The following is a 15,682-nucleotide window of genomic DNA, read 5'->3' as shown; positions in this document are numbered from 1 at the left end:
TTCGGCAAGCCTAAGTTTTTATACCCTTAAAGTTATAGAAATAAACAACTTTAGTAAATCATTTTTTCATATTATTTTCCCACTAATTTCCCGATTGTTCCAATGACAGCTATATGATAAAGTCGTCCGATTTTGATAAAATTTAATTCCTTGAAGAGGGTATAATAATTTCAGTCATAAGTTTGCAACGCAGTGAACTTGAAGAGTAAAACAATTGTTATGTGCTGTGCGTACCTGCAAAAGAAAGAAGACTTTTGGGAAAATTTCAGCTCGATAGCTTTAAAACTGAGAGACTAGCTTGCGTAAAAACGGACGGACAGACGGACGAACAGACTGGCAGGCCAGATCGTCTAGTGGTGCTGATCAAGAATAAATATTCTTTATGGGGTCGGAAACGTCTCCTTCACTGCGTTGCATCTATATGAGAGTGTTGTGAGCAAGCATCAACATAAGCATCACTCTCACTATCACTTTCAATTACTCTCTCCTGTACCCTTTCATTACTTTTAGGTACTCTTATTTTCTCTTTCTTGAACGTAGTCTTAACATTGTGTGTATCATTAATATACTTTTTTTTCTTATTTAATTTTTTATTTTCACTTTCTTCTTGTTTTTATTATTTGTGGATGTTGTATTTCTTGTTTGTAGCTGTTTTAACTATTTGTATTGTTTTTTAGCAGTTGTTTTTAATTTGATGTTCTTGTTGTTTAGTTGTTTGTGAGATGGTTGATACATTTAACTTGAAACTTTTGACTTGAGACTGTTTACAGGTGGTTTTTTAAATGTGAGTTAAAACAACTTTTGATCGAGTTTTTATACCTTAAGGTAAACTAACCCTCCTTTTTCTATCTCATTCTTGATTTAATAGAATGTAAAATAGGGTGAGTTTCAAGTATCATAGAGAAATTAGTTGACCATAACGAAAAAGTTAGCGAGGGATAGAGAGTAAGAATTGGAGGGACAGGTGTCAACAGTTGGTACTATTAAACCCTTGTTTTCTCTCATAGTTATAGTTAATGTTATTTCCCAAGTATTTCACAACTTCTTTTGGGGGTTGTAAATTTCCAAAACTATAAAATTAATGTATACTTGTTTTATTTTTGTTATAAGCTACCCAATATGTACCATTTGATGAACTATCATCTAGGTTTATAATTCCTGACTCTTCTCTCCAAGGAGATTTTGGTAGTGAGTCTCTCATAAGCACACCTTGGAAATGTGTAATATGCTTTTGAGCAAAATTTAAAATTTCAAAATTTGAAAGAGGTTTCTTGGTAGCTTAGTAATCAGTTTTTTGGTTTTACTCTAAATGGATTAAGATATAATCCATAACCTTTTTTATAAGGTTTTAGAAACATACCTTCACCCACCTTAATACTTTCCATTTTTGTATTATTTCGTTTACTCTCTTCTTATTGTTTTTTTTCCTATATTTGCATTATTAATAGTTTTAACAATAGCTGCACTACCAGAGGCAAGACTACCTAATGTGCAGTCAAAATGGGTACAATAGGTAAAAAACCACAAATGTTCGGTACATTAATGACACGAGGAATCTTAATTTTTTTTTTTTACCAATTAATTTACTGACTGTTTTACGCGCAACCTTGATTGCACTCATTAGATCATTTGAAAAACTCTTTACCTTTGATCTTCTCTTCTTACACTTTATCTTTGTTCCCTTCTTCACACATACTCCGAAATTCTTTTTTGCTTTCATAATATTTTTAACTAAGTATGCTGCTGTTTTCTCTGCAATGCCACTATCTTTTGATCCAACACGTTCCCACGCTTTATTTATTAATACTGCATCAGTCTTATGTCGATCAGCTAGATCCTTATTTTGTAAATATGCAATATCATGTACTCTACAAGCTTCATCCAATTGATTTATCCCACGATCAGAGAGCTCCAACCTTTTTTTAAGCTTTGTTCCAGGAATATGTGCTTCAAATGGAAGTGTGTTAATTATTTTTTTGATAATACCACTACCTCGTTTCAAGTTTGAACTCTGGCTGCAAAATTTTTAAAAACCTTTACCCATTTAGTTCTTTATTACCCAATACAATAAGAGCATTGGTTATCAGTCCGTCAAACTGTGGAAAAAGAAATGTTATGCTCAGTCTTATTAAAAGTCCAAACGGACTTAAATTTGAGAATATATATGTATTCTCAAAGAATTTATATCAACCAAAGTATGAGTATTTAGAGAAACTAATTAAACCGATAAAAGGTATGGGATTGTATACATTCTCACAAAATGATGAAGTTTTACCGCACGCTTAGGTTAAAAAAAACTCTATTATGATTTTTGATGATGTTGCTTGTAAAAAACAAAACAACATATTCATCGTTCATATTTTTGTATGGGACTTCATAAAAATATAGATTCTTTTTACCTATGTCAAACATATACTCATATTCCAAAACATCTAATACGTTATAATGCGAATATGATTATAAAGTTTAAACAAGATGATTTAAATATGCGACATATATATCGTGATCATGTAAATACTGATATGTCCTACGATTCATTTATGAAAATTTGTTAAAAGTGCTGGAGCAATAAATACGGATAGCCCATAATAATTAAAGATAACGATATGGAAAAAGGAAGACGAAGAAGAATATAAGTTTCGTTCTGTAGGCTATATTTTCACAGTTCATTATTAGATTCCAAAATGAGTAGATCATTCACTCTTACATTAAATGGTAATGAACCCATTACAAACATTACTTAGTTCCCACCTATTGAACTGACGAATGGTGACTATGAGTGTGCACTCATTGACTTTCATATGTACAACTCTATACCCAATGTTGATATAAATAATAATCTATTTCATATTGGTGATAACGTTATTCAACTCCCCATAGGATCATATGAACTCAATGACATTTATGATTTTCTAAAAAATAAACTAAAAGATTATGATCTTGAGTAAGCATTTAAAATTGAAAGTAAAATTTATTTTAATAGAAACAACAACAATTGGACAATTGCTTGGTTTAAATAAAAAAATAATCTACCCCGACCTGTAAAAAACATATATATCGGATCAACCTGTTAACATTTTAAAAATAAACACAATACGCTTAGTATGTAATATTGTGAGCGGATCATATGTTGATAGTAGACAAGATCATTCATTATACGAATTTGGATTTAATGTTCCACCGGGCTATAAAATGAATATCACACCACACAATCTCATTTACTTACCAGTCAACACTAAAGAAATAAGTACACTCTCTATACACAAAACTGATCAGAACGCTGAACTTTCAAGCGAACTTTCAAGCGAAGGAGGTTAACGTTAAAAAACACAGAAGATATAATTTTTTCATATTATTTTTCACCAGTTTTCCGATCGTTTGTATGGCAGTAGATATAGTCGTCCGATCTTGATACGATTTAATTCAAAATTCAGAACTAATTAAACAAGAAAGGAAGTTAACTTCGGCAAGCCTAAGTTTTTATACCCTTAAAGTTATAGAAATAAACAACTTTAGTAAATCATTTTTTCATATTATTTTCCCACTAATTTCCCGATTGTTCCAATGACAGCTATATGATAAAGTCGTCCGATTTTGATAAAATTTAATTCCTTGAAGAGGGTATAATAATTTCAGTCATAAGTTTGCAACGCAGTGAACTTGAAGAGTAAAACAATTGTTATGTGCTGTGCGTACCTGCAAAAGAAAGAAGACTTTTGGGAAAATTTCAGCTCGATAGCTTTAAAACTGAGAGACTAGCTTGCGTAAAAACGGACGGACAGACGGACGAACAGACTGGCAGGCCAGATCGTCTAGTGGTGCTGATCAAGAATAAATATTCTTTATGGGGTCGGAAACGTCTCCTTCACTGCGTTGCATCTATATGAGAGTGTTGTGAGCAAGCATCAACATAAGCATCACTCTCACTATCACTTTCAATTACTCTCTCCTGTACCCTTTTATTACTTTTAGGTACTCTTATTTTCTCTTTCTTGAACGTAGTCTTAACATTGTGTGTATCATTAATATACTTTTTTTTCTTATTTAATTTTTTATTTTCACTTTCTTCTTGTTTTTATTATTTGTGGATGTTGTATTTCTTGTTTGTAGCTGTTTTAACTATTTGTATTGTTTTTTAGCAGTTGTTTTTAATTTGATGTTCTTGTTGTTTAGTTGTTTGTGAGATGGTTGATACATTTAACTTGAAACTTTTGACTTGAGACTGTTTACAGGTGGTTTTTTAAATGTGAGTTAAAACAACTTTTGATCGAGTTTTTATACCTTGGGGTAAACTAACCCTCCTTTTTCTATCTCATTCTTGATTTAATAGAATGTAAAATAGGGTGAGTTTCAAGTATCATAGAGAAATTAGTTGACCATAACGAAAAAGTTAGCGAGGGATAGAGAGTAAGAATTGGAGGGACAGGTGTCAACAGTTGGTACTATTAAACCCTTGTTTTCTCTCATAGTTATAGTTAATGTTATTTCCCAAGTATTTCACAACTTCTTTTGGGGGTTGTAAATTTCCAAAACTATAAAATTAATGTATACTTGTTTTATTTTTGTTATAAGCTACCCAATATGTACCATTTGATGAACTATCATCTAGGTTTATAATTCCTGACTCTTCTCTCCAAGGAGATTTTGGTAGTGAGTCTCTCATAAGCACACCTTGGAAATGTGTAATATGCTTTTGAGCAAAATTTAAAATTTCAAAATTTGAAAGAGGTTTCTTGGTAGCTTAGTAATCAGTTTTTTGGTTTTACTCTAAATGGATTAAGATATAATCCATAACCTTTTTTATAAGGTTTTAGAAACATACCTTCACCCACCTTAATACTTTCCATTTTTGTATTATTTCGTTTACTCTCTTCTTATTGTTTTTTTTCCTATATTTGCATTATTAATAGTTTTAACAATAGCTGCACTACCAGAGGCAAGACTACCTAATGTGCAGTCAAAATGGGTACAATAGGTAAAAAACCACAAATGTTCGGTACATTAATGACACGAGGAATCTTAATTTTTTTTTTTACCAATTAATTTACTGACTGTTTTACGCGCAACCTTGATTGCACTCATTAGATCATTGGAAAAACTCTTTACCTTTGATCTTCTCTTCTTACACTTTATCTTTGTTCCCTTCTTCACACATACTCCGAAATTCTTTTTTGCTTTCATAATATTTTTAACTAAGTATGCTGCTGTTTTCTCTGCAATGCCACTATCTTTTGATCCAACACGTTCCCACGCTTTATTTATTAATACTGCATCAGTCTTATGTCGATCAGCTAGATCCTTATTTTGTAAATATGCAATATCATGTACTCTACAAGCTTCATCCAATTGATTTATCCCACGATCAGAGAGCTCCAACCTTTTTTTAAGCTTTGTTCCAGGAATATGTGCTTCAAATGGAAGTGTGTTAATTATTTTTTTGATAATACCACTACCTCGTTTCAAGTTTGAACTCTGGCTGCAAAATTTTTAAAAACCTTTACCCATTTAGTTCTTTATTACCCAATACAATAAGAGCATTGGTTATCAGTCCGTCAAACTGTGGAAAAAGAAATGTTATGCTCAGTCTTATTAAAAGTCCAAACGGACTTAAATTTGAGAATATATATGTATTCTCAAAGAATTTATATCAACCAAAGTATGAGTATTTAGAGAAACTAATTAAACCGATAAAAGGTATGGGATTGTATACATTCTCACAAAATGATAAAGTTTTACCGCACGCTTAGGTTAAAAAAAACTCTATTATGATTTTTGATGATGTTGCTTGTAAAAAACAAAACAACATATTCATCGTTCATATTTTTGTATGGGACTTCATAAAAATATAGATTGATAGATTGATAGATAGATATTCCAAAACATCTAATACGTTATAATGCGAATATGATTATAAAGTTTAAACAAGATGATTTAAATATGCGACATATATATCGTGATCATGTAAATACTGATATGTCCTACGATTCATTTATGAAAATTTGTTAAAAGTGCTGAAGCAATAAATACGGATAGCCCATAATAATTAAAGATAACGATATGGAAAAAGGAAGACGAAGAAGAATATAAGTTTCGTTCTGTAGGCTATATTTTCACAGTTCATTATTAGATTCCAAAATGAGTAGATCATTCACTCTTACATTAAATGGTAATGAACCCATTACAAACATTACTTAGTTCCCACCTATTGAACTGACGAATGGTGACTATGAGTGTGCACTCATTGACTTTCATATGTACAACTCTATACCCAATGTTGATATAAATAATAATCTATTTCATATTGGTGATAAAGTTATTCAACTCCCCATAGGATCATATGAACTCAATGACATTTATGATTTTCTAAAAAATAAACTAAAAGATTATGATCTTGAGTAAGCATTTAAAATTGAAAGTAAAATTTATTTTAATAGAAACAACAACAATTGGACAATTGCTTGGTTTAAATAAAAAAATAATCTACCCCGACCTGTAAAAAACATATATATCGGATCAACCTGTTAACATTTTAAAAATAAACACAATACGCTTAGTATGTAATATTGTGAGCGGATCATATGTTGATAGTAGACAAGATCATTCATTATACGAATTTGGATTTAATGTTCCACCGGGCTATAAAATGAATATCACACCACACAATCTCATTTACTTACCAGTCAACACTAAAGAAATAAGTACACTCTCTATACACAAAACTGATCAGAACGCTGAACTATTTACGCGGTGAAAACTATACAATAGTAGACAAGATCATTCATTATACGAATTTGGATTTAATGTTCCACCGGGCTATAAAATGAATATCACACTACACAATCTCATTTACTTACCAGTCAACACTAAAGAAATAAGTACACTCTCTATACACAAAACTGATCAGAACGCTGAACTAATTAATTTACGCGGTGAAAACTATACAATTCGTTTACATTTAAGACTAATACAATGATTATATATAACAAAAGAGGTGATACTTAACATCATCAGCACACTTTAAAACATAAAGTTATAGGAAGAGCATCGAAAATAAAAAGAAAAAACAAGTTAATTGTTAAATCACTGGGCTTTAAAGTACGAGTTTAACTAAAGTTATGGAATTGAATGAAATATTGGCAGTATGAGAAAAAATATAGTATATCGATGAAAGAATATCACAGTTATTTACCGTATCAACAATCATTTAAGCCAAATGATGAGATAAGAATTACAATTTAAAATCAATATTTATATTTACCCCCCCATGAGAGTCTGCTAAATTTTCATGGAGATATTACCCTAATTAAGGAAGGGGGGGGCGGTAGAAACTCAAAATGTTATTGGGAGGATGAGAATTCTGGATAGTGTGGAGGATTCAATTTAAAACCTAACTTTGACTTTTCAATACCGCTTTAAAAATATACTTGGATTTGCTGAAGATTGCAAAAAAGTTTTACTAAATTGTAAACATGAACCACTACTATTGATATCAAAAATTTAAATGATGTAAGTAACAGAACACGTCATGTTTGGAATGTTAAATTAGCTGCTAACCGTGAACGTCCACGATTTGATTGCATTTAAAGATAATCACCATCTGATTACAAACAATTTAAGAAATCTAAAGGTCTACTTAAACTCTGAAACATATCCCTACGATGACTTGAACTTGGACTTTGAGAAAGAACGATTTGCTCACCTATATGTATTGCAAGTTTCAAACTAGCTACTATAATCAAAGTGAATCTCCTTTAGTATCACCTGCAGAGTTTAAATCTAAAGCTCCTATTATCGTAATAGACTAATCATATAAAAATAAAATGGTTAAATCGGGACCCATTGATGTTAGGATTTCAATTGAACTTAGCAAGCCCGCTATTGCTATTGCGTGCTGATACATGATCGTTTAGTTGAATATAACTAGTTCAGCGGATCGTCGAACAATCAATCAATCAATCATGAGTGAAGACATTGTTGCCATTGATGTTCAAGGATTTCAAAGAAATAATAATAATATTTATTCTAAAAGAAATTGGAGTTGTATTCAAAAACGAAACAATCTTGAACTTTAATTTTATCATACACTCTCCACATGATTTTATAGAATTTAATAAAAAATGTAGAAAAACGGCTACTTGGTTACAAAAAAAAACATCATAAAATTTTATTGGAACGATGGAGTATACTTTTTCAAAGAAGCTCAAATGTATTTAAGAGAAATAATTAAAAAAAAGGAAATAATTTGTAAGGGATATCAAAAAAGGTTATTCCTACAAAAATTTTTAAAAATTGATGATGTAATTAACATTGATGAAATTGGATGTCCCTCTCTAAAAATAATGGATGGAAACCACTTCCCATATTATTCATTACCTGCTCGAGATGGTGTCTGCCCACTCAACAATGCTCATAAAATCTTAAACTTTTATACAAAAGAAAACTGCTAGCAACAAAAACTTTTCACCATTCATTCTTTCATTCACAATTTGAGAGTCGAGAAAAGAAGTTTACGAAATCTCTGATTCTAATATACCAAATTATTTTTCCTTGATAAATAAAATTAATTTATTTCTTAATACATTTGGAAATATGATTTCAAAAGAGGACTTGAAAATACTGCTGGAGTCAAGGGACATTTATAAAAACAACATTTGGAGAACATTTAAATTTATGTATATTTTCTAATGAAAACATAAAAACGTGTGCTTGTTTTCATTTTGTAATTCAGCAATATAAAGATAGAAAATTAATTTCATCATATATTGAAATTCTAAAATAAAGAGAAAACCAAAAAAAAATCTATTGTTTTGAATATGTTTTTGGTCTATCAACAGCTGTTGCATTTTTAACATCTGTTTTCTAAGTATAATACAAATATTTATATCCACCAGACTTTAGTTAAAGATTAACATACAGCCTATTACTTTTAAAGAAAAGAAATGATTTCTCCAAAAATTGAAAAGTTCTTAAAGGAGCATGGGAGTGAGATCTTCAAGGAACATGTTTCGAAGTTGAAATCATTTCATGCATTTTTTAAAGATGTTGAAGCCACCCCAGTAATTCATTCTAAGTATGGGGAACAGCTATCATCCTGTGCATGAACATATGACGATTGTAAAGTCGGACCTGACACCTGCAGGTGTATGCATGTTCAAAAGAATGAAGAAGATGCCTTAAAATTGATGAAACGATACATTAACTTGTTTAACAAACTCAATGGAAGCTAATGTTACACGAATATGATTAAATAAAAAACGCATTTGACTAAATAAACGATCTCTACTACTTAGATTCCCTAAGATTGGTAAATACTATCAAAGAAACCTATAAACCTATTGCCGTCCAACTAATAAAAACTAAAATAAAGGGACCCTCTCGCAATTTGATAGGAGATGAAAACAACATCGCCGATATAATATCTAAATTGACAAAAACAATCAAAGGATAATCAGTAGATGTCTTATCTGCCAAACTGATGAATTTACAGCAGAAAAATAAAACAGCTACAGTGTATGCTAAGAAAGTCGAAGATTTATAAAAAAAAAACCTTCAAGGAGCTTATGTCAATGATGGCTTACCTCTGGAATTAGCAACAAAATACAGCACCCAAAGCGCTCGTTAGATAAGGCGAAACTTATAATGCAAGCAGGGACGTTTGCATATGAATGAAGCCGTAACCAAGTTCGCACTAAAGCCACAGGACAGTCAAACGCTGTTTTGTACTACAACAACAAGTACAATAATAATCGTAATTATCAAGGTATAACCGCCTACAAAGGTAGGGGAAAAAGAGGAGGTCGCGGGTATTATGGTAATAATAACCGCAATTATACCAATACAAACTCTAACACACAGAGTACTTCTAATGAAAGAAATAATTCCAACAGAAGTGTTAGGGTCACACAGAAAAACGAGAAGGACCCCTTGACGGTAGAAGAGGAGGAAGAACAGTAAGAATATATAAAATCAATATTGGCCTCAGTTTTTTCATAAAAGTTAAAATTGAAAAAACCAACAAAAATTAAACATTGTTAGTAGATACGGGAGCCGAGATTTCATTACTCAAAGAATGTAATCAAGAGTACCCTCAATTAGACAGTTCCAAAATATCAAATAACTTAACCTTTTCAATACAAAATGTAATGCATAATTCGGTCTCCAAGAATACTTTGTTACTACCATGTGAGCAGAACATATTTTCGATTATCGTTTTTTTTTGTTTTGTTATGTTTGTACAATCTTCCCTAACATCTGTACCAAGTTTTAACAAGTTGTTTTGCGTGATCAGCGATTTTTTGCTATCGAAAAATATGGATCAAAGGATTTGCATCAAATTTTGTGTAAAAAATAAAATTAAATGTCCGAAACACTTGAAATGTTGACAGTGGCATACGGAAAACTGTTGTGAGTAAAAAAAAATGTTTACAAGTGGTTCAAACTCTTCCAAGATGGCCGGGAAGATGTCAATGACGTGCCTCGCTCTGGACGCCCAAGCACGTCAACAACTGATGAAAACGTTCAAGCAGTGAAGAAAATTGTTTTGGAAAATCGCCGAATCACTATCAGAGAAGTTGCTGAAGATGTCGGTATATCGCTTGGCTCGTGCCATGACATTTTTTCAAACGTTTTGGGCATGAGTCGTGAGTCAGCGAAGTTTGTTCCAAAATTGCTGAATTTTGACCAAAAGAACCGTCGCATGAGCATCGCTCAAGAGCTGTTGGATGACGTCAACGACGACCCAGATTTACTCAAAAGGGTCATAACTGGTGAAGAATCATGTGTATATGGTTATGATATCGAAACCAAAGCCCAATCGTCACAATGGAAGTGCCCAGGTGAGCCAAGACCGAAAAAAGCACCCCAAGTTTGATCAAGGTTTTGATCACTGTATTCTTCGATTACCATGGCGTGGTGCATCAGGAGTTCTAACTATATGGTCGTACGGTCAATAAACAGTATTATCTGGAAGTTATGCGCCGTTTGCGAGAAGCAATTCGAACGAAACGTCCAGAATTGTGGAAAAACAATTCATGGCTTTTGCATCACGATAATGCCCCTGCTCACTAATCTTTGCTTGTGAGAGATTTTTTGGCCAAAAACAACACCACAATATTGCCTCAGCCACCATATTCACGGGATTCGGCACCATGTGACTTTTTCTTGTTCCCAAAACTAAAGAGACCTATGAAAGGACGGAGATTTGCAACGATTGAAGAGATAAAGACTGCATCGCTGGAAGAGCTCAAGGCTATACCGAAAAGTGCTTATAGGAAGTGCTTTGAGGATTGGAAAAACCGTTGGCATAAGTGTATTGTATCTGGATTAATTTGAAGGTTTAGTTATTCTTGAAAATACAAAGTCACCTTACTTTTTGAACACACCTCGTATAACAGAACTTTGCAAGAAAAACGTCCACTTCGAATGGAACACGGATTGTAATGATGCATTCAATTATTTAAAAGAAGCCCTAATGAGCCCAAAACTCTTCTAATATTCAGATTTCAACAACGAATTCTGTATAACAACAGACGCCAGTAAATACGCTTGCGGAACGGTACTGACACAAGAACTTGGGGGCGCACACTTGCCAGTTGCATATGCGTATCGATCTTTTACAAAAGGAAAATCGAACAACTCAACCACTGAGCAAGAACTAGCAGCCATCCACTGGGCTATAAAATACTTCAGACCATACGTTTACGAAAGACTTTTTATAGTGAGAACAGACCATTGACCTTTAATTTACTTATTTTCAATGAAAGACCCTAGTTCAAAATTAACAAGAATGAGGCTAGATTTGGAAATATATGATTTTACTGCGGAATACATCAAGGTGAAAAATAATTATGGGGCATACGCGCTGTCCAGAATTACAATAAATGACTTAATATCAATGAACAGACAGGTAATGAAAATTACAACAAGATCCAAAACGAGTAAAAACCAGGATCAGATACCAGAAAATGAACTCTTGCAGAAAGAAGAGCTTTCTGAGCCCAGAGTCTACGACGTTGTCAATAACAATAACATCAGAAAATATGAGAAACTTAAATTCGTCAAATATAAGTGTTTGTTTAAACGGGGAAAACGAATAATTTCATAATTTGTAATTGATGATTTGTACTCTAATGGGACATTTTTTCCAAAGGCTTGAGATACAGGCCGGAATGCAAAGCATAAAACAATTTCAACTGGCACCCAGCGCACTGATTTTAAAGTCAGTATTATTACGAGAATTTGAAGAAATATGTAACAGTACATTGCAAAAAGTACAAATAGTGCTACCTTCTGAGTTGATCATAGTAGACAAAAACAATGAAAAAATATAAGAGAAATCTTAAAAAAAATTTATGATGATCCAATTGAGGGAGGTCATTCAGGAATGACGAGAATTCATTAAAAATAAGGCGACATTACTACTTGTATTGGCCAAACATGACAAAAGTAGTTACTAATTACGTAAAAACCTGTCAGACCTGCCAACAATCTAAGACAACCACTCATACAAACACACCAATGACTATTACCAAGACACCCACTTCGGCCTTGGACACGGTATTAATTTGTACTATTGGCCCATTAGCGTTTTCGGAAGAGGGAAACGAATAACAGTACCAATTCCGAATGAAAGTACAAATACTGTTGCAAAAGCAATCTTCGAAAACTTTATGCTCGTTTACATGGGCACAGAGTATAAAAACAATGTAATAAGAAACTTATGAGACTTTTAAACCCTAGGGACTGTTGAACGCAGTCACCGAACGTTTAACGAATATGTCCCTTCATATATCTCAAATAACAAAAGTGATTGGGACATAGGTTGCAATATTTCACGTACTGTTTTAACACTACACCATCAGTTACGCACAATTATTGTCCGTACGAATTAGTGTATGGAAGACCAGCTCGAAAATTTATAGATATTTCTAAAATAAATTAGTTCATTAATTACATTAAAGATGATTATGACAAGGAAATTAAGTTTAGGTTAGAATCAGCATACAAACGGGCATGCTGGAAAGGGAAAAAGAAAAACGAAAAACACTATACGATAAAAACGTAAATAATTTCCATCTAAAAGTCGGAGATAAGTCTTACTTAGAAATGAGACAGGGGACAAACTAGATAAGAACTTTATGGGACCATTTAAGGTCGTAGGCATAAACGAAAGAAATAATATACAAATTTTAGACAGTAAAAAAAAGAAACAGGTTGTAAGCAAAGACATATTAAAACCATTTTATAGCTAAAACTGTAAAATAAACCAACTGAAAAAAAAAAACAAAAAAAATATATATATATATAAAGTAAATTTTAATCATGACTTATCTTCATTTCATTTCATAACCTTTTACTTCATTTTTATTATTAATAATAAAAATAATAACTATTATTAAGATATCTGTATAATGACTTCATTAAAATATACGTCATTTATATTTACTTCCTTAATCATCATATATATACACATATTTACACACGCAAATATACACAATTTTTAATCTCAACATTTGGTTGACAACGGCCTGCAAATTAAAATGCTGACTATGCATTCCCACGGTGCCGACTGGCTCTCTCTGACTAACACATCGAGCCAGCCGTGAATATGCTAATGTTGCATTTACTTCGCCCGCTGATCACTCAATTCTAGCAGCTAAGAATATTTGAAAGATTAAAATCACTATCAAACTGGATTTCTTTGTGTCTATACCTCTTTGTTCCACGATCTTTTTCACAATAGGGTGGATGTGCTTTGGTGTTACGATATCTATACTTGCAAAATTTGTCCAGTGGTCCAACTGCATGCGCAATAACAGAACAAAATTAACAAATTAAATATATTTGCCTACTAGGCGTCCAGAAAAACTAGCCTGCGCACAAACACAAACCTTCCTTAGTTTATATTTTTATGTTCCCAGGTTCTGCTCGAAATGTTCTTAAACTGACCCCATTCGTTTTGAAACCATAATTAAAGTACCGGTCGCCTTGGGAAAATAGTATCTAAAATTTTACTGCGAAGGCCGGAAATGAAAACCGTAAGAGCTGTCTTCCTATGTTTATACCCTTGCAGAGAGTATAACGATTTCAGTCAGAAATTTGCAACGCAGTAAAACTATGTCTTTGTTGCTTTTTTAACATAATAACCTTCTACTCTGGGAAATAACATTTTTTAATTAGTTCTGAATTTCGAATTAAATTTGATTCAAATCGGACGACTATATCATATAGCTTCCATAGGAACGTTCGGAAAATTGGAGGGAGATATATGAAACAAATTATGGTTTTGGTGCTTTTTGACATATTATATGACATATAAATCGGACTACTCTAACAAATAGATGTAAAAAAAAAACGGTCTGAAAAAAAGAATGAAATAAATAATTTTTTAATATCACGGAAGTCAAGAACAATCCTTAAAAATTGCAAATGGTGTTACAAAAGTTGCTTATTTCTGCAAGGGTATACCAACTTCGTCTTGCGGAAGTTAACTCCCTTTCCTGTTTTCATTCTTTTCAGCATTTTGTTTCTACCATAGGTCAAATTAGTTTTATTAATTAGTAGATATAATTTGGATAGACAGGTTCTTTTAGCTGATTCTCACCAGCTTACATATTTATCTTCTTCTACTTTATATATCCTAAGATGCGTTGCTCCTATTTGGTTCTAAAATCTCAATCTGATATTCTTCTGCCTTTTTTATTTTTTTTTATTTCTTTTAACGGATTTCAATCAAAATTTGCAATTTGTTTTAATAAATCTTCTAAATTTAGCATTGTATTGCTTGTTATCGCCTGTTGGTTCGTATGTTCGTGAGACGGATTCATGTGGAATCTTATTTACTCTAGCTCCTGGCCGAGGTTCATTTAATCAGATTAAGAAATGAAGAAGTCAGTCCTATTTTGTCCGAGACCGCGATCGGCTCGAAATTATTAAAAGTGTCTTGTATAAATGGTATATTATTTAATTTTTGGTTCTATAGTAATCTTCAAGCAACGAATTTAATCAGTGGTCAGTACAAACAAGTAGCCCTAGCGACACCAAGCAAAGCTTGTTACACGCGGCGCCCTAACCTAACTTGCTCTAGTAAACGGACATGGAAAATGACGATATACCAATAAACAGTTAAAAATACATGCTCCGATAGATTGGTTAGTAACATAGAAACTTACATATTATTTTAAAATAGAAAATAGATTAGTTTGTCGTAATTGGTTTTATTAGGGCTATCAAATATTAAGTCGTGACACAGTGCACTATAATCATCACAAAGAACACGAAAAGGATCATGAAGGGCATAATGGGTTCCAAAAATTGTCAGAGGCGACGAACTGTTCTACTGGATATATTCCAGTTGCGGGAACTTAGAAGAATTTATGCAAGAAAAAAACTCCATGACACTTTCTACGGTGGTCCAGGGTTCGTAAGTCCAGCAGGCGCAACCTCACATGATACGAGGGCAATCGTCTTCCTATATCCCAGTTTAAACCTTTCACCGCAAATAAAAGAAAATGATTTTGTACTGGCTTTTGTATATTTGGATAATAGCTAATCTCAAATTACCATCTACACGAGCTTTAATCCATGGACGGACGAACAAGAGAAACATACAAGAGCTTTGTTGTGTATGGATCATCAAAATCCCTTGACCAATACTTTATAACTTCTGACATCTGACTTCTGG

At 32.5% G+C, this 15,682-nt stretch overlaps 1 long non-coding RNA gene across 1 annotated transcript; it reads right to left on the bottom strand.

The window, feature by feature from the left end:
* Window positions 1–15,195: 15,195 nt before the first annotated feature.
* On the bottom strand, window positions 15,196–15,682 carry LOC127011755 (uncharacterized). Its single transcript, XR_007765034.1, has 2 exons — window positions 15,562–15,682; window positions 15,196–15,487 (listed from the first exon to the last, which is right to left on the bottom strand). It is a non-coding gene; the product is annotated as an uncharacterized LOC127011755 (long non-coding RNA).

Source organism: Drosophila biarmipes, unplaced genomic scaffold, assembly GCF_025231255.1.
Source record: "Drosophila biarmipes strain raj3 unplaced genomic scaffold, RU_DBia_V1.1 ptg000008l, whole genome shotgun sequence".
Classification (NCBI taxonomy): Eukaryota; Metazoa; Arthropoda; class Insecta; order Diptera; family Drosophilidae; genus Drosophila; species Drosophila biarmipes.
This window is presented reverse-complemented; position numbering and strand designations above follow the sequence as displayed.